We start from the raw sequence: 24,472 nt of genomic DNA on the forward strand, positions 1-24,472 counted from the left end.
CTTATCTCTAACAATGCTTACAGGTGGAAAATACAAAAAAGGAGTAAGCACCAGCTAATTCCTGTCAATTTGAGGTCAATATCCAATTACAAGATGAAATTTCTTGTACTTATCGCCAATCAGCTAAGGGTCTATGTCACTTTGTCAACTTGTTAACGGAGCATAGTCCCTGCAATCAGTGAGTGTGAAATTCATAGATTTCATAATTCAACCATTTCTCTTCCCTTGTTCTCCACCATTTCCTAATATTTCCCAAAGTTCCCTCCTTTGCAAATCAATTCAATATCTAATCTAATCTAATCTATATATTACTAAAAGCTGAAGCGTAGCATTTAATGTTGCTACGCTCAGGTTGAGCCACATCAACTGTCATGTCATTATAATTCTTTTTCTTGAATTTGTCCTACAATTTAAAATAAGTTTTCTTAAATTTAAAAATACTAATAAAAAGAAAATAATTCCCAACGCTCTGTCTTCCACGGTTACAATTCTAGATGACAACCCTTTGTCTTTCACGGTTACAATTTTAGATGGCAACCCTTTGTGTTCCATGGTTACAATTTTAAATAGCAACCATTTGTGTTCAACGGTTACAATCTCAAACGGCAACCCTTCAGCTTCCTAACACTTGACTTTAGCTTTCTAACTCCTTCATCTCTTCCTCTCCTCACACTATATTAATACTGAAAAGATGGATGATTTAGTTTAGGTATCTCTAAATCTCAGTTGCTCTTGACTTCTATTCTTGTAGTTGCCTACATAATAGTTCAATGTAAGAATTAGATTAATAGTGTTTTTTCTTTTTTATAGATTTTTTTTTTCTTTTTTAATTTTGTTACTACCTCTTTTGTGTTGTGGGTCATATGTATTTAGGTTGGGTATTTGTATTGATAGATGATTGTTTGTTTCTATGTTTAAAATTGATTTGGTTTTCTTTTTTTTTTTCTTTTTCTTTTTTTTTTTTAAATGTTTAAGATAGTAACATTATTGGTTTATATTGTGTAATCCGTGTGATAGAGTTTTTGTAGTATCCGTGTGATAGAGTTTTAGTAGTTAGAAAATTGAATGATAGAGTTTTAGTACTATCGTGCCTGTAGAAATTCAATTTGCTAACTACTAAAATACCTTAGCAAATTGAATTATAGAATTTAAAATTCAATACTATACTCAGAACACGATACTTCTCTTTTTTTCTTGGTCTCCTCATTTAAGTGAATCCCTCCTTCATCATTGAAATCGATTTAAAATTCCTTCTATTAGCTTTGACTGTACTCTTGGCTATATCATAAAAGACTGTTTTTTTATATAATCTTTTTATGGTAATTATCGTCATTTTTGTTGTAGTTGAATCAAAATAAGATTAAGCTAGATTTGCATAATTAGTAGTTGTTGCATCTTCATCATTATCACAAGTTTAAGATAGAGATTACCCTCATCAATAGCTATTATGTCTTCTTCATTGCCAAACTTGATCATCTTGACAAACCTTTTATTTATCTGATTGTACCACATGTATTTATTTACTTTTGGATTCTATTTGATTGTAAGATTTTTATGTCTTTTGATATAAATATATCACGCCTGCAGAAATTTAATTAAATGATGTAATCCGTGCCTAAAGAAATTCAATTTGCTAACTACTAAAATACCTTAGCAAATTGAATTATAGAGTTTAAAATTCAATACTATACTCAGAACACGATACTTCTCCTTTTTTCTTAGTCTCCTCATTTAAGTGAATCCTTCTTCATCATTGAAATCGATTTAAAATTTCTTCTATTAGCTTTGATTGTACTCTTGGCTATATCATAAAAGACTGTTTTTTTTATATAATCTCTTTATGGTAATTATCGTCATTTTTGTTGTAGTTGAATCAAAATAAGATTAAGCTAGATCTGCATAATTAGTAGTTGTTGCATCTTCATCATTATCACAAGTTTAAGATAAAGATTACCCTTATCAATAGCTGTTGCATCTTCTTCATTGCCAAATTTGATCATCTTGACAAACCTTTTATTTATCTGATTGTACCACACGTATTTATTTACTTTTGGATTCTATTTGATTGTAAGATTTTTATGTCTTTTGTTATGAATTAACTAGCTGGTATGCTAGCCAAACCACTTGCTTCTTCAAATTTTTTTTTTTTTTTTTAATCTTTTACTTTGCCACCAACACTATCGTAATTGGTTGTCTCTTTAAAGGCATTTTTTGTCTCCATCGCTATATATATATATATATAGTTTTGTAGGATCCAAGCAAGAAAGAGTTTAAGATGCTTGCTATGTTATTCTCTCAAATTTTTTACAGCATGAACAACTTGCGGTATTGAAGTAATTACATAATATTTTATATCAATAGTTGTTTGACAACTTTAGAATATGAAAAGGTTTAGGTTAAGTGGGTAACAGCTTTAATTTTGTTAAGTTTTGCTTTCTAAATTACTAATAGTAATTTATCATGTTAAATTGGTAGTTTATTTGTATATTAATCAGCTACAATGTTGTAATGTTTTTTATTTTTTTTTCTTCTAATTTGTGAGGTTTAATTCAAATAATTATGAATAAGTCCTTTGAAATCAAATTCAATACAAAAGAAATTTTGTTAGGGACTCTGTAAGGCTAAGGGGAGCTTGAAGATAATATAAGTTTTGGCCTTATATAATATACTTATATTGTGAGCTTTAGTGGCTGCAAGTAGTATTGTAGTAACTTAGATATGAAACTCTAGATATAATACAAACAGCTAAGGATAATGAATATCAAAGGATAATGACATTTACTAATATTTGTCTTTTTAATTTAAATTGTATTTTGCATAATTGCATTCATTAGATTTCATTTTCAGTAATTTTTCCGTGCATCGCATGTGTTAGCGACTAGTATATTTAAAAGTTGAGGCGTAACATTTATTATTGCTACGTTCCTATTGAAGCTCGAATTATTTGTGGTCAACATGATGCACCACACACCATCATAAACTGAAATTGTCTATTATCTATATTGAAACTCATTTCAACATTGAGTGTCATTTTCTTTCCATCCTTATATATATATATATATATATAAGCAAATCATCCACTTATTTTCTACCTCTTATTTTCTCTTTTAAACTTTTCTTTTCACTACTCTAAAAAATAAAAAACAAAAACAAAAACAAAAACCTTTTCTTCTTCCTATCAGTCCACATATCTATGGCTTACACTTCCCTTCCCTCTTTGCCTCTTTACCTCCCCCACTATTCTCTACTTCACTATTACACTTTCTTCATCATTTTCTCTTTCTTATAATTTGACTATTCTTCTTCCCATTTTATTTAGTATAAATTTGATATAAATTCTTCAATTCAATTCATATTTTTCTCACATAAAAACTGCGAGTACTCTCTCTCTCTCTCTCTCTCTCTCTCTCGCAGTAATTTTTTGTTCTTTCTTATAACTCTAATTAAGGTTGATGTTTTTTTTTTTTTTTAATATGTGTTTTGGAATTGTATTTTTTCAATTTTCCATCACAAAGTCTTCTCTCTCCCTTTTATAGCTTCGGTTGAATTTTGATTTAGGTTAATACTTAGTTTTTTTTTTTTTTTTGAAATATAAATTTAAGTTTATATCAAAACACAATCTACAAGACTATGAATTTGAATATGCTTACCAATTGTTTGAATAATAAATGATTAAAAAGTCTATCTTTTATTCCTTTGATTTCATTTTAATTTTGGTTAAGGTAACATTGTAATTTTATGTTGAATTTTGATTATCATGATAATCTCCTTATTCATTTAGAGATAAGAAATTTGAATAATTAATTTAAAACTTATAAAATTTAGTTGCATATTATGCAAATACAACAAACTACAATAGAAGTTAGATGAGAAATTTGATAAAATCATATTTTATTAAACTTGCTCATCCATTGCATGAGCCGTTAACTTGTTTTTTTTTTTTTTTTTTTTTTTTAAAAAAAAACCTTACATAAAGATTGTTCTCCACTTTTTCTTGTATTTATTAGAGGCAAAAACACAATTTTAGTCCTTGTATTTTGGGGCCTCAATCAATTTGGTTCCTACATTTTGGTAGAAATCAATTTGGTCCATGTTATTTTCAACTTACAATCTATTTTGTCCATACCGTTAACTTACTGGCGGAAAATGTCTACGTGGCAAACAGATTGTATAGTTGGCAATCAAAGCTTATATGGCCAATAAAATATTAATAAAATGTTTTAAAATTAACATTTAAAAATGCCACATAAGCATTTGAATGATAAAAAAATTCCATGTAAAAAAAATGATAAAAGAAAAAAAAATGCTAAATGAAAAAAAAATTAAAAACACAAAAATGAAATAATAAAAAAATCATCAGAGTCATCAAAGAGCCAAAAAAAAGAACCTTAAAATTAAAATGAATTGACTTAATCTTTAATATTCAAGCAAGAAGAACACGAAATATAAAAAATCAAATAGGAAGAACAAAATTTGTAATCTTGAACCCTTTCATCAAAATTTTCTATCTCAATACAGAATGTCTATAAAAATTATTCTAAAAATAAAATCAAGAACATAAGTTAAACCAAAAATTTCTCTTTCACACATATGATTCAACTAAATACATATTCAAACTTGTACAACCTATACATATTCAAACTTGTATTGCCAAAACCCAAATAGAGAAAAGAAGAAAAAAAAAGCCAACATTTGTGATAACCCGCATCTTACTCCCTTGATTCCTTAAATATTCATCTTAGAATTCTCAGCAAATTTAGAAAATCACAATAGGTGAAAAGGAAACTGATGTATCCTTGGAAATCAATAGACTGAAAGTCTCGGGCGTTGATGATCTTAAGGCTGAGTCCTAAAAAAGCAAATACAAAATCAGGGGAGACCGGTGGAGGCCGACTAAGAATCCTTCGATGGTAAAGTCAGTGGATTTGTAATTCCAATTAAAAAGGAAGCGTTTCTGGGAGTTTTATTTTATTTTATTTTTTTTGTGGAAAGATGTATGAATGCCTTACCTTATCATTGGTGAATGCTTATATAGCACTTATCTTGGGGCAGTTATTTATTTGGTAACTGCTCCGATTGTTGAGGAATTTGGAAAGACTGTAACTTCCATAACTGATATGAAAGTTATATTATTTGGGTGTTTTCCATAACTGTCGCTAGTGACTAGCTATAGTGACAAATTATACCCCTTTGTGTTCCAAGCAAAAAGCTTGTCCAAAACTTGTATAGGGAACTTAGAAGGTAGGTAGCTTGTCTAGGCGCATTGGACGAGTCACCTAAGCCTAGACGAGCACACTATCATGCAGTTCTACGTTTGCTTCTCTTGCTATTTCCCTTGGACGACCTCTACAGACGAGTTTAGAGTTAGTCTTGCTGTTTCCCTTGAACAACCTCTACGGACGAGTTTGGAGTTGGTGTGTTTTTTATACACCATCAGTTTCCCCCTTGTCCGTGAGTCATCCGAGGAAATGTGCTTATGTTCATGATTCGAGGTGCCACGTGTCACAGCCTCATTGGTGACTAGTCACGTCGATTAATTTTCTCGAGACGCATTCCACGTGGCAGCTTTTGGTTGGTTGTATCATTTCAAATGCTAAAGTCTGCTACCTATAAATAGTGGAAATCCTTCGTTACCCTTCACATTTTCTGAAATTTTCCTTCTTGACAATTCTCGTCTAGAGCTTCGTCTAGAGGTTTATGTGCGTCCATAGTCCTCCTCTGTCTAGAGCCAGGTATTCCCTTTCCTTCTCGTCTTTAGGTTTTCCTTCAAGTTTTCCTCCAAAATGTCTAAAGAGGCTATTTCCTCGTCTAGCAATAGTTTAGATAAAGCTATAGACGAGTATCAGGACACCACTAGTTACAGTGGTTCTAGTAGTAGCTCTAGTGGTAGTAGTGAAGGGAATACCACGGATGAGGGGTATGCTTTTGGCGTCCCTGGAGTCCCCATAGATGTTTTACAAGAATAGCTTAGGAAGAGGGCAACCTCTGGATCTCAAGCTAGCACCTCAACGAGTGCCCCTCCGTCTAGTCCTTTGGTCGATGAGGAAACCATTTATAGTTGTGTAGTAGGTATGAACTCAAAAACCGATGAACAAAGACTTAACAATCTTAGGAGATGGTACCAAATTCCAGACGAGCTTAACCCCAGTTTAGTCATCTGTGGAGAATGGTGTTGTAACCCCCGTTTTGGCATAGGCATCTATGAAGCTTATTTTTTGGGTGGATTAAGACTGCCTTTAAATGCTTTTGCTAGGGAGTTACTCACTAGATTAGGTTTAGTAGTATGACAATTTAACCCTAATGCATGGAGATTAGTTATCTCTATGCAAATTTTGTGGAGGGAAGTATTCGGAGGGGATCATCCTCTTACTGCGGACAAGTTTCTCTTTTGCTATAAGCCTTCAGAAATTAGTCAATCCCTAGACTTTTATCAATTCATAGCTAGGGTTACAAACTGTACGCTAATAAGGTCCTTAGCCTCGTCTGACAAAAAATGGAAGACGGAGTTCTTCTTTGTCTTCGGTTTCTGGGGTGGGAACCCCGTGCATGTTGGCAGGGACACTTTTGCCCCCTATGCTGGGGACTTAGGGAATCTTTGTCCTGAAGGTATGCCTCTCCCCTTTTTCTCTTCCTTTCATCACTATTATTATCAGTACCTATTTGTATATGTGTAACCTCTATTTATTTACTGTTTTACAGGTGCTGGACGCCCTTCTTTGAGCAAGTTCCGCCACGATCGCGTCCATAGGGCTCATCTACACGTTAATAGGGATTTTCATTCCTTGGTTAACCTTAGACGCCTTGCCAAGTGGAGACTTGGTCCTGAACCATCCGACAAGGCAATTGCACATGAGGTTACAGTTCGTAGATGTAAGTTATTACTTGACATAAATATTGTACAAGTTATGCTTTTTGCTTTTTTTTTTTTTTTTTTTTTTTTTTTTTTTTTTTTTTTTTTTTTTTTTAAAATAAGAGGAAAGAAGCTGTGGACAAAAAAAAAAAAAAAAAAGCTTTTTTGTAAAATAATTCATTTCCCAAAAATTATAATGTTGTTTTTTTTATGGTTTCCACATTTTCCCGTGATTGGTTGTATAAAAAAATAATGGGTCAAAAAAAAATTTATCTTTTAACTTCACTTATTTAATTTGGTGTTAAATTGAGCTGTTTTCTATAAATTTTGGTAAAAAACAACTCTATCTCATGCCAATCTAAGCTACTATGAGCCCATTTGTTACCTTTATTTAAGCAACAATTTTCAATATTCAAACAATATTACACGTATTTTTACACTTTTTCACCCATATATATTTATAAAAAATACAAATAACGTTACTAGAACAATATTATCAAACGACCCCTAGATCCTATATATATATAGGAAGTCATTAGATAGATGAATCAATAATATCATCCTTGACGAAAGAACTTAGAAAAAGGAAAAGGAAAATGACCTCTCCAATTAACTGCTTATCAATCTTGGTAATCCCTCTACTAGTCACCTCTATTTTCTACCAAGCTTCTGTCGGACAGCCTGGAATAAAAATTGACGACAGCAGCCTTACGTACCTTTGCAAGAACAGCACGGACCCTACTTATTGCTTTAAAACGTTAAAAGCAGACCCAGATACTTTTGCAGGGATAGGTGATAAATTTCATCTTGGCATCGTTTCTATTGCTATAGTCAATCGTACAGTAAGCGCTACCGCTGCTCAAATCCCACGTATTCTTGAGAAACTCAGTGACCGAGTGGATAAGATTCGAATGATGGATTGCAAAGATGATTATAATGTTGTACTAGACACTGTGGGATTAGCATACGTGAGTTCGGATTCAAGGGATTATTACGGAGCGATGTTTATGATGCAAGATGCAGCTTCCAGACTTGGAGAATGTAAGAATTCATACACTGCCCCCCCAGTACGTGCATCGCCAATAGCAGATGGCATTGCCGAAGCGTTTAAGAAATTTAATATTGTTGACGCTGTATTTGGTTATATGTTGCTTTAAATATAATGTATATGTGATCTATAATAGAAATAGGCCAGCCAAGGCCGGCATGCTATGAATAAATGTCAAAAATGAAACCCTTTACCCACCATGCACATGGATGTTTTCTATCAAGGCTTTCATGTTAAATTACCGATTATCTTAAAAGTTTAAACTATTAGAATATAGTAAATTTAATTATTTAACCAATACTTTTAACACTTCCCCTCACATGTGGGCCGAAACTACCTACCTCGTGAGAATTTAAATGGGAGGTAGAGTGGAGAAGACAAAAATTAAACTCAAGATCTCGTGCTTTGATATCATGTTAAATTAATGATTGTCCCAAAAGTTTAAGCTATTAGGATATAGTAAATTTAATTATTAACCAATACTTCTAACACTTCAAAAAATAAAACCCTATTACCCATTATACCAGTTATTGTGATGTTTTTTTCTTCTTCTTTTTTTCTTTTTTTTTTACAATCACCACTACCAATAGCAGCATATTGATGTTCTCTCTATTTCCCTTTGTTTCTTGGATTAGATAACGAATTATCACTAGTATGCCTACCTCACCGTTTTTTTTGTGTGAGACTATATGAGAAAACAGATAATTAGGAGTGACAGCTTTATGGTTTATTGTGTTTTACTGTCATTGTCATCAAACCTTAAACTAAATTTATGATTAAAAATTTGAGATCCATCCTTTGTTACTTGGATTTGGCTATGAGGCACCATTTTATTATCAATCAATTTTGTTTAAACCAATTTCGCATGTTTGGTTAATATTTTAAAAAAAAAAAAGTGAATAAGCGAGGGGGGGGTTGTTGTCAATGATTTGTCCAGGATTCTTATGCAAATCCCACTTAAGTTTATGGCCTATTGAGTCCTAGTCTTACACTGAATTGTGATTGAATAAAAATTTGTCTTTCTAATGATTATGAACACTTGCCTAGCTATGTTCTCTCTCATGGGTTTGTGGTTGACTTGATTTTAGAATGGGTTTTTGTCGAGGGAGGTGTTTCTAACGGTGGGAAGTTGTTGGGTTTTTTGCTAGGGTGAATTGTAAAAGAGTGAATTAACATAGATTAAAATAAAAAGTTTTTTTGGGGTTTTTTTTAGTAAATGATCTAATATGTAATATTGAAAGATCTCCATTAGAGTGTCCCTATCATTTTATCTAGGGTGGCAATTCATATTCACAGATCGAATTTGTGTTATGTCAAGCCATGAGTATTCGGCTATATGGGTTGACTTGAACTCGACCTATTTAGTAAATGTGTAAAAAATCATTAACCCTAACAAGACCTATTTATTAAACAGTCGACCCAACACGACACGTTTAACATGGTTTTAAAAATCAGACCAAATTGATCAGCCTGATCGGTTCAACCAAGAATCAGGTACCAGTTCGGTCCAGTAAAACTAAGAACCGGAGGCAAATCCAATTTTGCCTTGATCCGATTTTTAAAACCATAACATTTAAACCATTTAATTAACAAGTCATATAAAGGTCAATACAAATAACCTATTTAATTAATAATCATACCTTGCTTGAATAACATGTTATCAATTCCTATATATCTAAAATTAAAGTACAATTACAACCATAAATATAGTAAGAAACATATAATTACAACAAAAAATTAAGCAATAATAATAACAAAAGCTAATACATTTATAAGCTAAATGAGTTAAATAGGTCAGAAGGGTTCACATATCGAACATGAACACGACCTTTTTATTAAATGGGTCAGCTGTATTGACCCGAATATGATCCAAACTCGTTTAGCCTCAACCCATGACCTGTTTATTACGAGTTAGTCGTGTTAAGTTCGCAGGTCATGTCAGATTTGGCCACCCCTAATATATTAATATTATCTCCCTAGCTCCTAGTTACACACTTCGGAGAATCAGATCATTTTGTGGACCACTGGTTTTGTGGTAATGCAACTCCACATAGCCCATGGGCTTAGTTTTATCTTGCAAATACTCCACTACGACCAATATTCTTCATTCTCAATGCCCAAAGTTCAGTCCACAATGGTTGCTATATTCCAGGCTTTGGAAATAGACAGGTCGAGCTGGATGTTATAAAAGCACTGGCCCACTATATCCAAACCCAAAGAGATGTACCACAATGAGCAAATAGAAGCAAGCACTTTCAGTCCACTTAATGTCATTTTTCAAACCACTTAGATATTTTTATACCAGAATATCCTTACACACAGATGCACACTTTAAAACAACTGCTATCAGTTTTATCTGATGGAACATATATAACAATCTTTCTTTAGTTGTTTAGTTTGGTTAACTCAAAAATTCATGCCTCGTACTGGGAACCAATTCCAAGGAATGGATGGTACTTCTGAGGTTCCTGAATCCTTGAACGAATGGGAGCAAATCCATTCCCCATTTCCTGAACTCCCTCCCACAAGTGTGGAACAAGATATGGTAGTTACTGGAGACAATAACTACCTCAACGATAACCATGAAGGCCTACAACAAGAAGTACCTCCAGTATTGGACCTTGAACTTGAAGCCCCTCAAGACCCAGATCCTGAATCAAGTTCTTCATCATCAATGTCATCAATTCTGGAGGCCATGAGGAAAATGGAAGGTTGTCACAACCCCAAGTGGCTAATGAGATAAGGAGGGGTTTGAGATTGCATTTGGAGATGCTGAGATCACACCCACCCACCACCTACATGTATTTCCAAAAAAATATAAACGGTAAAGATCAAATTGACTACAGATTAATAATAATAGGGACCAAATTAATTGCTACAAAAATATAATGATTAAATTGATTGTGGCCCCAAAATATAGAGACCAAAATAGTGTTTTCGCCTTTATTAGAATCAAAAGAAAAAAAATGGATAAAGGAAAGTTATCTATTGATTTCCCTTATTTAGCTTGTATTAAAATAAAGTTGTTTTCCACTTCTAGAAAACAATTCTACCTTACATCAAGCTAAAAAGAGGGAATTCAAACATGAGATAGATCACGCCGTGCTAAATAAAGGAAATCAAACAATTGTTTTCCAATTTATTTTAAGATTGCTATTAAATATAGGAATTAATGAGATAGTTTTCTACCCAAAAAAAAAAAAAAATCTTTTTTGTATAAAAAATAATGGGTCAAAAAAAATTATTTTTTAACTTCACTTATTTAATTTGGTGTTAAATTGAGTAGTTTTCTATAAATTTTGGTCAAAAACAACTCTATCTTATGCCAATCTAAGATAAGATGGGCTCGTTTGTTACCTTTGTTTAAGTAACAGTTTTCAATATTCAAACAACATTACATGTATTTTCACACTTTTTTATCCGCACATATTTAAAAAAAAAAAAACAAACAACGTTATAAGAACAACATTACCAAATGACCCTTATATCTAGGAAGTCATTAGATGGATGAATCAATAGTATCATTCTTGACAAAAGAACTTAGAAAAAGGAAAAGGAAAATGGCCTCCCTAATTAACTGCTTATCAATCTTGGTAATCCCTCTACTGGTCACCTCTCTTTTCTACCAAGTTTCTGTCGGACGGAAACTTGACGACCCCTTCCTTTGGAGCCTTTGCGAGACAACCATCGACCCTAACTTTTGGTTTTCAACTTTAAAAAAAGACCCACGTACTTTTAAAGGGTCAGCTGATTTAAATCATCTTGGCCTCGTTACTATTGCTATAGTCATTGATACAGTATAAGTTGAAGTTGATGAAATCCTAGGTATTGTTAAGAAACTCAGTGACCGAGTGGATATTGCTCTAATGGAGAATTGCAATATGATTATAATAATGCACTAAAGATTTCGAGAGACGCAAACGCGTCTTATGCTGCAAAGGATTATAACGGAGCGAAAAGTTAGATTATAACAGCAGCTCACGGACTTATAGCTTGTGATAAATCATACAATTACCCCCCAGTACGTACATCGCCAATAGCAGATGCCCTTACCAAGGTGATAAAGAAATATGATATTTCTGTCGTTGTATTTAATGCTATCACTGCTTAAACATAATGTATATGTGATCTATAATAGAAATAGGCCGGCCAAGGCGTGCATGCTATGAATAAATGTCAAAACTAAAACCCTTTACCCACCATGCATATGGATGTTTTCTATTGAGGCTTTCATGTTAAATTACTGATTGTCTTAAAAGTTTAAACTATTATGATATAGTAAATTTAATCATTTAACCAATACTTCTAACACTTCTCCTCACATGTGGGCTGAAACAACCTTTTAATAGGTGAGGCCGAACATGTGGGAATTTAAATGGGAGGTAGAGACAAGAATTAAACTCAGGATTTCATGCTCTTATTTCATGTTAAATTAACGATTGTCCCAAAAGTTTAACCTATTAGGATATAGTAAATTTAATCATTTAACCAATACTTCTAACACTCTACAAAAATAAAACCCTATTACCCATTATACCAGTTATTGTGATGTTTTCTTCTATCACAGATCAAAGAAATGAAGAAAACTATATATTCTCACTAATTTGTAAAACAGAATACAAAAAGAGGTATATATACACGAAGAAGAAACAAAAACTAACTAATCAACTCTGTCATGTGTTAAATATCCTACAAGTAACCTTTACACGTGTGAACTAACAAGTCCTTTACATATTAATTCAAGCTACATGTTGTTTTGCTTGTTTTATGTCTTCATTTGTGTCGTTTAGCTTCACACCTATTCTGCAGATACCCTTGTAGCTTTGACCCTCTTCTATCAAGCTTATCTGATCTTGTTCAGACCTGTTTCTTCCATTCTGATATCTTCTTCTTCTTTTTCTTCTTCTTTTTTTTTTTTTTTTTTTTTAACAATCACCACTACCAACAGCAACATATTGATGTTCTTTCTGTTTCTCTTTGTTTCTTGGATTAGATAACGAATTATCACTAGTATGCCTGCCTCAGCTTTTTTATGTGTGAGACAGTATGAGAAAACAGATAATTGGGAGTGACAACTTTATGATTTATTATGTTTTACTGTCATTGTCATCAAACCTTAAACTAAATTTATGATTAACAATTTGAGATCCATCCTTTGTTACTTGGATTTGGATATGAGGCACCATTTTATTATCAATCAATTTTGTTTAAACCAATTTTGTATGTTTGGTTAAGATTTAAAAAAAAAAAAAAAAGTGAATAAGCGATTAATATGATGTGTTTTTTAGAAAGTTCAATGAGCATCGCTTGATGTTCAAAAAGAATTGTTATTTTACTAATTGACTTTCTTTTTATTTTTTATTTTTTTGTGGCTAAGCAATTTGTCCTTGTCTTTGGGGCATCCCAATGTTGGTTTATGGCTATTGTTTTCTACATTGTGAGTTTGTGATTAAAGAACAAAGAAAGGGTGGTAAATAGTACAGGATTCTTATGACAATGATTTATTTTTTGTTTGGGGGGGGGGGGGGGGTACCTCAACGATTTGTCCAGGATTCTTATGCAAACCCCACTTAAGTTTATGGCCTATTGCGTCCTAGTCTTACACTGAATTGTGATTGAATAAAAATTCGTCTTTCTAATGAACACTCGCCTAGCTATGTTCTCTCTCATGGGTTTGTGGTTGACTTGATTTTAGAATGGGTTTTTATCGAGGGAGGTGTTTCTAACGGTGGTGAGCTGCTAGGTTTTTTCCTAGGGTGAATTGTCAAAGAGTGAATTAAAATATATTAAAATAAAAATTTTTTTTGGGGTTTTTTTTAGTAAATGCTTTAATATGTACAGGTCTGTTTAGATAGAACTTATTTTGCTGAAACTGAAAATATTATAACAAAATAATTTTTAAATGTGTGAATAGTATCGCGGAACTCATTTTTAATGAAAAAGTTTCTGAAAAGTGATATTTGTGGGTCCGTGAACAGTGCACGAGTGCACTGTTCACAGTTGAAAAGTCAACTTTTGCGGCTAAAAGCAAAAAAAAAGAAAAAGAAAAGCTGAAAACGTTTATGGCGTCTACTGTGTAGCGTGGGTCCCAGAAAATTTCCAAATGTAAACGTGAAACGCAGGAGTAAACATGGATCCAAACCTATAAGTAATATTGAAAGATCTCCATTAGAGTGTCCTTATCATTTTATTTAGGGGTGGCAATTCATGTTCATGGGTTGAGTTTGTGTCATGTCAAGTCAGGAGTATTCGAGTATATGGATTGACCCAAACTCGACTTATTTAGTAAACGTGTAAAAAAATCATTAACCCTAACAAGGCCTATTTATTAAACCGGTCAACCGGATATGACACGTTTAACATGGTTTTAAAAATCGGATCAGGCTGGCCAGCCCAACTGGTTCAATTGAGAATTGGGTACCAGTCCTTTCCAATAAAACCGAGAACTAGAGGCAAATTCAGTTTTGCTCCGGTCTGATTTTTAAAACCATAACATTTAACCCATTTAATTAACAAGTTATATAAAGGTCAATACAAATAACCTATTTAATTAATAATCATACCTTGCCTAAATAACATGTTATCAATTCCTATATATCTAAAATTAAAATACAATTACAACCATAAATATAGTAAGAAACATATAATTACAACAAAAAATTAAGCAATAATAATAATAAAAGCTAATACCTTTATAAGTTAAACGAGTCAAATAAGTCAGGAGGATTCACATGTTGAACACGAACATGACCTGTTTATTAAATTAGTCAACCATATCGACCTAAATATGATTTGAACCTGTTTAGTCTCAACTCATGACCTGTTTATAAACGTATTAGTCGTGTTGGATTCGCGAGTCGAATCAGATTTTGCCACCTCTAATATTATCTCCCTAACACCCAGTTGCATACTAAAGGAGAATGAGATCATTCTGTGGACCACTGCTTTTGTGGAAATGCAACTCCACATACGACCAATATTCTTCATTCTTAATGCCCAAAGTTCAGTCCACGATAGTTGCTAAAAATAGACAGGTCGAGCTGGATGTTAAAAAAGCACTGGCCCACCATATCCAAACCCAAGAGATGCACCACCGTGAGCAAATAGAAGCAAGCATTTACAGTCCACTTCATGTCATTTTTCAAACCTCTTAGATATTTTTATACCATAATATCCTCACACACACACAATACACACTTCAAAACAAGTGCTTTCAGTTTTGTCTGATGGAACATATAGTAATCTTTCTTTAGTTGTTTAGTTTGGTAACTCAAAATTTCATGCCTCGTACTGGGAACCAATTCCAAGAAATGGATGGTACTTCTGATGTTGCTGAATCCTTGGACGAATGGGAGCAAATCCAATTCCCATTTCCCAAACTCCCTCCCACAAGTGTGGAACAAGATATGGTAGTTACTAGAGACAATAACTACCTCAACGATAACCATGAAGGCCTGCAACAAGAAGTACCTCCAGTATTGGGCCCTGAACTTGAAGCCACTCAAGACCCAGAACCTGAGTCAAGTTCTTCATCATCAGTGTCATCGAATTCTGGAGGCGATGAGGAAAATGGAAGGTTGTCACAGCCCCAAGTGGCTAACGAGATAAGGAGGGGTTTGAGATTGCGTTTGGAGATTCTGAGAGCTGGGGTCTCCAAGGTGGCTTGTAGAGTTTGGAATTGTGCAGCATGTGCCAGGGGGTTTTGGTCGATTGCATCGGTGACTGGAGTGGCAGCCGCGGTGTTGCTGTCATTCTTGTATGTCAGGGTGCAAAGGTGGCGTCAAGTTCTGTACAAAGAGAGCAAGGATCGTCTCATCAGAGAGAAAGATGAGGTTCTTTGCTAAAAGCTTCATAATTTAAGACTTTTTTTTGAATAAAATCTAGTGAATTTATAGATTTGGATTCCTGAGTTTATCTGGGGTATGATTCTAGATTTCTTGTATCAGAATTGTTTTGTGTTTTTGGGCTCGTGTATGAATTAATGAATCAATTAAGTGAGAATTCTACTTATATCAGACCTTAAGAACTACCTGTGCTAACCATGATGTTTTAAGTAATTGAGTACTGCAACTAAAGCTTGCCTACTGTTGAAACTTAAATTGAAAATTCTAGGGGTTGTGATCTCAGTTCTACGGCTTATGCCTCATGAGCATGGAAGGAGGTTTATTGGATTCTAGCAACATTATAATGTGAACAATGTTCTTGTCCATTTTTAAAACTGAACTACCCTGCAACTTGCACATGTAAAACAGGTATGCTCTAGCATGTAACAGTACTTCCTCTCTATTTTGCAAGGGCGAGGATGTTTATATGTTAATAACATAGAAACAAAACTTTTTTCCTTAACTTGTCAAGTGCTGATTGAAGTAACAAAACTTTTTTCCTTAACAAGCTTTGTTCTAAAGCTTGTTTGGTTATGATGATGTGTTGAAATACCAAGCAGAAGGCACTGATGCGGTACCGGCCAAGAACCCTTTGAATGTCAACTCAGTGAATGAGAAATCTCTAAAAACTCTATAGTGAGAGAGCTAGAGATTTTCTACATATCTAAGGAAAGAGGAGATTTGGTGCTTATATAGTGGCAAGTAGTGAACCAAGATCTCTCGGAAGTGGGGATCTTTCCTTGTAGAGGAGATTTGGTATTAGGGTTTCCGTGATTCTAGGGTGTCTTTCCATATGGAGAAGATATGGGAGCATGATAAAGTATTTGTGCATGATGTGCAAGATATTTTCATACATGAATATTCGTGAGGACCAAGTAAGGCCACGTAGGACCCATCCGCTTCTCCACCTTGTCGGCCTTATGGTCACCTGGCGCTTCAGGTTTTCCCATCAATTTGTGGGGGATATGTATCCGTTTGCTTTTGTGGTGGCGTCATCCATTGAAAGTGCCATCGGTTTGATAAGGGTATGTTACCTCTATCATAGTCTCTTCGGAGCCTCTGTCACCTTCTTGTGAAGCCGATGGTCTCGTAGAGGTTGTCTACTCTCCTAGCCTTCTGTTTATAAGTCAATTTACTTTTGTCGAAAATAGCCCTATTAGGTTCTTTAGTTTTATTGAACTTCCCTTCTACCGCCCCCCCACCCCCAAAAAAAAATAAAAAATAAAAACTAAAAAAGTATTCAGTTAGTGTATTTTTGGTTTACTCTTCTCTTTATTTGCATGCAAGACAACAAGAAGGATAAAAGAAATTGTAAAAAAGATGTTAAATCATAACAAAGAGGAGCACATTTTTTGCTCAAAAGAGGAGCAAAGTTTGAACTTGGATAATGTTGGGACATTGCAAACTAAATTCACCACTGTTCAAGACCATTGCAATTTGCAACCCCATAACTGTCACTATGAGCAAAAATCACGATCACCAACTACAACCCAGACCCCCCTTACGGCTATCTCAAACCAAAAATAAAATCACCACTACCACCCAAAATTGTGTCGCCATCAGAGCCATTCAAAGCCAGTCAAGGAGAGAGGAAAGCCAAAAAAAAAAAAGAGGTAGAGAACAAGGAGGAGTAGGTGCTCACAAGTTATATAATCATTCTATATAAAAATAAATAAATAAAAGAAGAGACAAAAACTGAGAAGAAAATAGGAGAAAAAATGGTTGTGGTGGGGCAGTGTTACTATTTATTGCTTTATGGAAATGAGAATCCAAAATGAGAGCCCTCAGTGTCTTGTTTGGCTCACCAATTTAAAAACAGTTCTCAAACTTGGTTTTTTAGTGTTTTCCTAATAAAAGAAAATGATGGAAATTGTTTGGCAATTGCAAGAGACCACAAGCTTGTCTGATTTTTTATTTTATTAGATCAAGCCCATATGAATAAGTGAAACCGTAATTGATTGTCTCTCAAAATATTGCCTTGTCTATGAACATTTTAACTATAGATCAAGGGTGGTACATTTGAAGTCACCACTTATTTTAATTTATAGAAAAATAAGAAAATTAATGCATCATTTTATTGATTGAATAATTATGCAATTACATTTGATATAAATTAATGGAAAATTATATGACTTTGGTTCTAAATACAATCTAAGAAAGTCTACTATCTTTCTCAAAAAAAAAAAAACACTAAGAAAATGCATGGCTTTAATTTCTACTTACATTCTAAAAAATAAAAATTATGGTGCATATGACTTAGTCTGTGACATGAAGACCTCATCTTCAAATTCCTTTTCAATCAAAAATAATTATCTAAGTGGGGAGGAAAAGTCATTTTTGGGCACGTTTTCAAAGTGATCGGTCAAATTTTGATTTGTGAATAACTAGTTATAGAGTGTGAAGGTGTTCGGTACTCACCTCGTTTGGTAAATCATTATTCTAAAATATGGTGGTCACGGTCATGTCATGCAAGTATTATCCGAAAATGTGACAAAATGTAAAATTTTCATGTTATGTTCAATAAAATAGATCAAAGATTGGGATTATTAAAAAGGTTTTGATCATGTTATAAACCATATATTATACGAGTATGTTCATAGTGGTTTATCCCTTATCATCAAAAGCAAACATCATGACATGTATCACATATCTATGGTCATGAATCTATCTGGTGAAAGGATTATGCCTAAATGCAAGAGTGGAATTGTATGTTCTTAATGGCTTGAATCTAGGTGTAACACGTTCTTCCTTCAAACTTGGAATTTTGGAAACACCTTCAGATAGTTTGATTCCTTGGTTTTGATCAAAACTTGGATTGATTGGGCATCACCTCCTTGGATCAAGACTTGGATCAGTGGAGCTTAGACAACACCTCCATCGATCCTTGTAAGTGTTTTTCAGGTTCTCTTTGAAAATTTTGGTAGGATAACTACATATTCTTGATGATTTGTGATTAGAAATGGTTTGAGGGCTAAGGAAGTCAAGTTTATGCTAGGGAAGTCATAAACATGAAGTCTTGAAGAGTGGCGTGATTGACAGAAAGGATTAGCAATCACATAATGGCTATTTCCCAAAAATCTCTCTCAAAGATTTCTATGTGCTTTGCAAATAGGAGGCCTCCTATATTTATAAAAAGCGAAGAAGTTTTTGGTTGAGGAGATAGAGCAAGTTTGAGACTCTCCAAGCCTTGCATCTCACAAAATAAGCCATAAAATTCACAAGAGTAAGCTAGGTCAAAATGACCATATACCACTGTTTGGCAATATATTTAGCAATATACCACTGTTTGTGAAATATTTAGTAATTTACTACCTTTTTGAAACATGAGTTCCAAAAACTTGAGTTCTTTGAAAAAATACCCTTCAAATTTGTCATGCTATATTCTATGGAACTTGAGTTACTGAAACTCAAGTTACATAAAAAATTTCCCATGGAACTCAGCTTACACGGCAAACTCAAGTTTTACAAACTCGAGTTTTAAAAAAGTAGTAGATCCCTAATCATTTCACAAATAGTACTGGATCCATACATATTTTGCTAAACAATAGTACTCGGCCATTTTGGCCGGTGAGCTGTAAATTGAAAAAACCAAAGAATGGCTTAATTTTAGAGAAATCTAAAGTCAAGTGTTGAATCGACACTTAGGCCTCACTTGGGAGGAGGGAATAGAATGGAAAGGAAAGGAATGAAAAGAATCATTTTAGAATATTCTTCCATTCCCTTGTTTGAAAGTTTTAATAGAGGGAATGGAAAGTTCATTCCCTTGTTTGAAAGTTTAAGTAGGAGGGAATGAAATGGGTAGGAGGAAATACTTATTCCTCTCTATTTTCTTAAAACCTCAAATTTTCTTTCCCCTTGAAATTGGGAGAGAATGGAATTAGATCTAATAATTTTTTTACTAAAACTCTCAAAATACCCCTATATATTCAACTCTTTATTTTAAAATAGGGATCTAATAATAATATTGTTATAAAATGATTCTATTCTATTCCCTCCATGCTGCTCCCAAACAAGATTACTTATATTCTATTCATTTTTATTCCTTTCCATTCCTTTATTTTAAAATATTCAAGCGAGGCCTTAATTCCATTCCATTCTATTCTTTTCCCTTACTTAAATACATTCCATTCAATTCTATTCTTTTCCATTCTCTTATAATCATTCCATTCTCTTCCCTTATGAATTCCCAAGCGGAGCCTTAGGCCTCGTTTGGGAGGGAGGAATGGAATGGAATGGAAATGAATGAAAAAATAATTTTAGAATATTCTTTCCTTCTCTTTTTTTGGAGTTTTAATGGAGGGAATGAAAAATTCATTCCCTTATTTGGGAGTTAAAATGAGAGGGAATGGAATAGGTGGGAGTGAATGAAATTAAATTTAATGAATTTTTTACTAAAACTCCCAAAATACTCTTATATATTCAACAATTTATTTTAAAATAATGGCCTAATAGTAATTGTGGGGCCAGAAAATCGGGTAGCCTCGGCCTACTCCAAACTAGGCCCAAATAGCTCACGTCGAGGACGCATGATGGGTCCGAGGATGACCCTATCCTCGGCCCTCCGAGACCTCGGTACGGAGAACGGCAAGCTCTGGGCGAACTGTCACCTCGGCATTGAATACGCTCACCTGACCCTCCTGGCCGCATTAATGGGGATGTAACCCCTTGACAGGGCAACATCGATCAAGGTGAACCACTTGAGCATGGACATGACCTTTGATGGGACAGACGTTCAGGGAGGAGGCCAATAGATGATCGACAGAAGGAAGAAGGAAAGAAGGAGAGTGAGAGATATATAAGGAAAGGAAGCAAAGTGTAAAGGGGAGGTCTTTTGGGGGGAGGGAAGAAGGAAGAAAAAACCTCCTGGAGCATCCCCCAATTGTAAATTGTTCTAAGTATTTTTCAATAAAGGAAAAGAGTTCATGCTTCGTGAACGCCGGCCAGCGCCTAAACCTTCGATCCACTCTCTACAAATTCATTGTTCTAGGTTCGTTGGGCCTTTAACCCATATCCTTTGGGCTTGGGCAACAAAAACTGACCCTACAATTAGCGTCGTCTGTGGGAAGGATTAGTGCGCTGGCCGGCGCAACAAACGATCGTTCTAAGTAATCATTCTGCAAAAGATTGGTGGTGATTAAAAAAAAAAAAAAAAAAAAAAAGGAACTACCAAACAAACATTGCAACTAAAAGTTAGATGACTGAAATAAAAAAGAGTGAAAGTTAGAGGGGTCAATTTTGCATTTTTGCCTATATATATATATATATATATATACTATCTCATACACAAACTTACATTTTATATATAATTTTTGAAGTTGAAAAAACTTGAAATTTAAATATTTTAGGATTAGGTAGTTACTATTCTTTGGTCACCTTGATTTTTTGCAAACATGGAAGGGATCAAGTTAATACTCCCTCCGTCCCACTTTTTTTGTCCTGTTTGAAAGGTTAAACTTTTTAAGGGAACATCATTTATTGTCTTGTCTACCTTTTAAAAATGTATAAGTTTCCAAAACTACCCTTAAAAAAATTTATCAAAAAATTGAATTAGTAAATTAATAGGGGTATAATTCCTACATTAGTAAATTAATGACTTTTATTTTTAGAAACAGGACAATATTTTGGGACATCTCAAAATAGAATAAATGACAAAAAAAGTGGGATGGAGGGAGTAATAAATATATAAGTTTTTTTTTTTTTTTTAATACAAGATAGAAATTCTACTCTAGCCTAATCTAAATGTATATGTATGTGAAACTCTCTCTTGAAGATTTAAATCTCGGCCCTTACCCCCCACACCCCACAAGCACTTATACTTGTGCGGTGGTAATAAATATATAAGTTGTTGATATTGTTTTTTATGCTGTTATTTAGTTCATGGATATTAATAAAAAAAAAAAAAACAATTACATGGTAGTTATGTCATTTTCGGAATTTGCTAAACAAATATCAGCCAAATAGAACACAATTTATTAATCGCAGTTACTGACCACTCCAACCATCATATTATCAATTATTGAAACCATGTATTTTCCTTGAAACAACGCTTATTCAAACAGTTACCCAGTCCCCAACACCAAGAAAGAAAAAGAAAAGAAAGGGTCCAGCTTGTGTCCAGTGAAAGTTTTCACTGGACACATTGGATCTTGGACACATGTCCAAATCCCGCCGTGTCCAGTGAAAATTTTCACTGGACACAAGCCTTGCCCAAAAAAAAAAAGCCACCAATGCGTCAAGTTTGGGTGAATGATTGGAATGATCAGAAAACCTCACCAAACAAAAAGAGAATCAAACAATGGCAAAGAAAGAAACAAGAAGCATCACGAGGGCGTAAGGAGGAGACTGTTATCGGCTGGTAGGTGGAGAGTCTGAGTTTCCATCGGGTGCATAAGGAGATATGGTTGTTTAATGATGGTAATCTCTCAATTTAAATATCGTTAAACAACCAGTATTTTCCAAGTTTTTCCTAAAATCTAACTTGTCAATAGTGGTTTTTTAATGATGTAATGACTAAATGAAAATCATGTTAATTTGTTGATTTACACGTAAATTTTTACGCTCTGTTTGTTTCAACATTAACGTTTTCTAGAACATAATTTATTTTCTAAAGAGCATTTTTTGGAAAACTATTTCGTTTTCCGGTGTTTGGTAACAATATTGAAAATGAGCTTGAGAATGTTTTTTAGTGTTTAGTATGCAATTTTTTTTATTTTATTTCTTGTATAATTTAAAACATGTGTATTATGTAAACCAATTAATGTAATCAATATAAATAAAAAACCAAGAATGAATTTGGTTTTGTGGGGCCAGAAAATCGGGTAGCCTCAGCCCACTTCAACCCAGGCCCAAATGGCCCACACCGAGGGCGCATGATGGGTCCGAGGATGACCCTAGCCTCGGTCGTCCAAGACCTCAGTACGAAGAAGAGGCAAGCCCTGGGCGAACTGTCACCTCGGCATTGAATACGCTCACCTAACCCTTCTGGCCGCATTAATGGGGATGTAACCCTTTGACAGAGCAACATCGATCAGGGTGAACCACTGGAGCATGGATATGGCCTCTGATGAGACAGAAGGTCAAAAGGGAGGCCAATAGATGATCAACAGGAGGAGGAAGAGAGGGATATATAAGAAATGTGAGCAAAATGTAAAGGGGGGATTTTTTGGAGGAGTTTTTGGAAGGGGGGAAAAGAAAACCTCCTCGGCCATGGGCCGAGGAGCATCCCCCAGTTGTAAATTGTACTAAGTATTTTTCAATAAAAGAAAAGAGTTCATGCTTCGTGAACGTTGGTCAGCGCCTAAACCTTCGATCCACTCTCTACAAATTCATTGTTCTGGGTTCGTTGGGCCTTTAACCCATATCCTTTGGGCTTGGGCAACAAAAACTGACCCTACAATTGGCGTCGTCTGTGGGAAGGATTAGTGCGCTGGCTAGCGCAACAGGCGATGGTTCTAAATAATCATTCTACGGAAGATCGATGGTGGTACAAAAAAAAAGAACTACCAAACAAACATTGCAAAAAGATAAAAGTTCGAGACAGAAGATTTAACAGCAAAGAAAGAAAGCTTGATATTATTTCATAAAAAGAAAAGTACAAAATACAATCAGAGGCTCAGGCAGGCGTCCTAAAACTAGCTAGAGGGAAGTATCAACCCGTACTCTTATTGGCATTAAGAGAATGGGAGAACTTGACAATAAGAGGGGGGAAGGGGGCTGAGGCTGGCTTGCTTCAAGGCCACCGGCAACTCCTTCCTCAGTGCGGCGGAGTTTGAACAAAGCGAGGAGGCGATGCAGGGGCACCGGGACGCCCTCCCCCATGATGTTCCCTTGATTCTCTCCAATCCTCACGAGCGTTGGCCGTTGGAGACGGCAACACTCGGGCACCAGCCATGACATGAGTTCACGCGTCTCCTCCGTCGGCGGTGCGCTCCGGAGAGAGACATTAGGTACTTCAACGACATCCCTCTTGGCCACCACGTACGGCACTGTCAGTGTTATGCCTAGACTCTGCCGCGCCGAAAGCCCAGTGGGGACTGCGGTCACAACGACTCTTGGCACGGATATCCTCACACCCGCCCAAAGCCGCCCCATATCTACCAACTCCGGTCACAATTCTAGCGGGGTTATTAAAGGGGCTTGGGGAGCTAAAAGGGCGTGTTTTCTGTTTGTGTTAGGAAGTTCATGGAGTATGGAGAAACCATCCCCCCGGAAGGCCTTATATAGAGGATGAAGGTTGGTGAGAATTAATCCACACAGAATTCGAAAATATAGTTACCAGCAGGGCTAATAACGAAGCTACCAAATTCCAAGGGGACCGTAGACCGCTAGACTTGTGTTAATTCACGAGGACATTAATGAAGGCGCGTCTCACGCACCGAAACATCAAGCGCGGAGCACAAACGGCCAAGGGGCGCTTCGTAAATGAAAAAGATGGGGACTCGAGCTAGAGGCGAGATCAACGCCACGTGTAAGATCATAATCCGACCCAAGGAGGAATCGTCTCCAATAAAGCGGTCCGAAGACAAACCCCTTCATACAGAGAAATGAAAGCATTAGACAAAACCAAGGCACTGCATGGTCCTCGGACTCAGGCCTATGGGGAAACTAACCGCTCAGCTATACCTGGGTACTAGATAGAACCAAGGTATTGCATGGTCCTCAGACTCAAACCTATGGGGAAACTAGATACTT

This window comes from Quercus suber, unplaced genomic scaffold (assembly GCF_002906115.3).
Source record: "Quercus suber isolate HL8 unplaced genomic scaffold, Cork oak 2.0 scaffold_376, whole genome shotgun sequence".
NCBI classification, from domain to species: Eukaryota; Viridiplantae; Streptophyta; class Magnoliopsida; order Fagales; family Fagaceae; genus Quercus; species Quercus suber.